The sequence below is a fragment of the Triticum urartu genome, chromosome 3 (genome assembly GCF_003073215.2).
Source record: "Triticum urartu cultivar G1812 chromosome 3, Tu2.1, whole genome shotgun sequence".
NCBI classification, from domain to species: domain Eukaryota; kingdom Viridiplantae; phylum Streptophyta; class Magnoliopsida; order Poales; family Poaceae; genus Triticum; species Triticum urartu.
In genome coordinates this window covers 703,510,443-703,512,793 of record NC_053024.1, presented here as the reverse complement: position 1 = coordinate 703,512,793, position 2,351 = coordinate 703,510,443, and the positions used below count along the sequence as shown (strand labels likewise).

Sequence of the window (2,351 nt, the reverse complement as noted above, 5' to 3'; positions counted from 1 at the left end):
CGAAGCCTGTACGCACCAGGAAGGGCAAAAACCATGGCAACGGTTGTACGAAACCAGATTTGCCTGACGCGAGCTAGCACCGTACCGTGCGTATACCAAGTGTCTGCATATTATCGTGCTTAACAAACAGAGCAAGCATTTGTCAATAACACACTTGGCTCCTCGTCTTCAGCTTGTAGTATGGCTGAGCCATGCATGGCAGACAGAGTTGCCAGCACGAAAGCATGGGCTGGCTGTAGCTACAGGTAACTGTGAAAGCTTTCTACTAGCTACGTGGTCTCCGGTCTACCTAGCTGGCCAACTAGATTTTTTACTACCACGTACCACAGTACACCTAGCTACGAGTAAGGGCCTGTTTGGTTTCAATAAGTCACCTGACTTATAAGTCATGTAATTTAAAATCAGTGACTTATAAGTCACGTCTGTTTGGTTGTCATCTGACTTATAAGTCACCTGAGCACACCTTCCCACCTTGTTTTTTAATGTAAAGGTGATGAGACCCACATAAAAGGGGTGACTTATAAGTTTTAAGTTGGGGTGCAGCAACTTATGACTTATAAGTTGGGGTGACTAATAAATTGGGTCCGTTTAGCAAAATAAGTCACTTTTTACATTTTTCGACTTATAAGTTTGTGACTTATTTGAAACCAAACAGGGTCTAGTGTTCAAGGGAGGAGAATAGAAGCGCGAGGGTGCACTCTTTCTGAAAAATTCCACGGCTGGCTAGCGCCGTGCCAAGGCGCGGCGTGGGCTTGCCCGGGGTACAAGACAAGAGAGCGCCATGGATGGCAATGGGGACAAAGGACACCCAACCCCACGCTTTTTGTCGCGCCCACCAAAGTCCAAAAACCAGCATTGCTTTCCCTCGCTCGCTAGATACACCGCCACCCACGTCCTCCTTCAATTCTTTTTTTTCTTTTTGCAACGAAGGCCACAGGACATTGTTGCAAATAAACAGTTGTCGTACAAAACAGCCCGAGTAATCAATAGAATTAGAAATGGGTCCTTGGGGAGCCCATCCACCAACACGAGATGGGGGTACGCTCTCGCCGCTGCCCCCGAGTTAGCACAACGACTGGATAACAGCATTTACAACCGGATTTGGCAAATTTACATCCTATACGTCCGCGGATGCATCGGGCACGTCCGAGGATGCATTCGGGCGGACCCTCGTATCTTGCTTCCGGCATTTACATATCTTAAATCCGGACTCTCAAATCCGTACACATCTATCATACATGCCAATATCGCACGTAAATAACAAATGTTGATACCGAAAATAAATAGTGTTTACATAAAATTCATTTGAAGTGCAGAGTTCTCCTCATCAAAATCCTCCTCCCGCTCCTCGTCAGAATCTTCTACCTACTCGTGCTCCTAATCCTCGTCAGAATCCTCTTCCTCCTCCTGCTCGTTGGAATCATCTTCCTCATCCTCCTTGTCAGTATCGTCTTCCTCGTCGTCTAAATCCTCCTCTTTTGTTTCCTCATCGACGACGTCGATAATACGCATATTCACCGGCCCTTCCGGCTCTAGATTTGACCACGAGAGGCGGGAGCGGTACTCGTACCAGCGAGCTCGTGGTCGAGAATCCATCGTGAGTGCCCCCTTGCCTTCAGGAAGCATCCCCTTCAGTTCGTCCAGTGTCACTTCCAAGGTCAGGCCCGTCGAGTGCAACTCGAGCTGCTTCACGCTTGGAAACTAGGAGCATACTACGTTGCACTTGGCCAGCAACTGCTCGTCTCCGGCGCAAAACTCTTTTGTCGCCCTCTTCCATCCAGGCAGAGCTAGCAATCAATCAAAGACGAAATTTATAAATCAAAACTGTAAAAATGAAAATTATAAGGATCAAAATTACCACATAATCAGAAATGAGCTCCCATGAACGGATCCTAATTTCTAGGATTTTCTTTTTTTCACACTAGAAATGGGCTCTCAACGAGCAACAATTAAATCGTCCATTCAATCGACTAATACTAATTGTTTGGGTTTCGATTAGAAACGTACCTGTCGCCAAACTATATCAAATAGTTCCTGCAGGGTGTGATGTATCACAGTACCGCTTCACCATCGGAGCTCAGTCGGACTGAGCAGCGGGCAGCTAGGGCACAGCGGCAGGACTGCAATGTGAACGGCGACGACAGCTGCTGGCTAGGGATGCGGTTCCTCGCTCGTGGTTGGGCTATTTTAGGCAAAAGAAACCCATAGCTCACCAAGCCCAGGTCCCACTCGTCATAAGCAGTCACGGCCACGGCCCACCTGCCATTCACGGCCCACATGTCCAAAGAACTGAGGCCCCACACATTAGTAACTGAGCAGGGAATGGTCAAATGCATTGACTGGACGGCAAG

General features: G+C 47.9%; 1 long non-coding RNA gene across 1 annotated transcript; it reads right to left on the bottom strand.

Moving 5' to 3' along the window:
• Positions 1-1,050: 1,050 nt before the first annotated feature.
• Positions 1,051-2,142, bottom strand: LOC125549292. The gene is made up of 2 exons (XR_007301304.1): positions 2,008-2,142; positions 1,051-1,787 (listed from the first exon to the last, which is right to left on the bottom strand). It is a non-coding gene; the product is annotated as an uncharacterized LOC125549292 (long non-coding RNA).
• Positions 2,143-2,351: the final 209 nt, after the last annotated feature.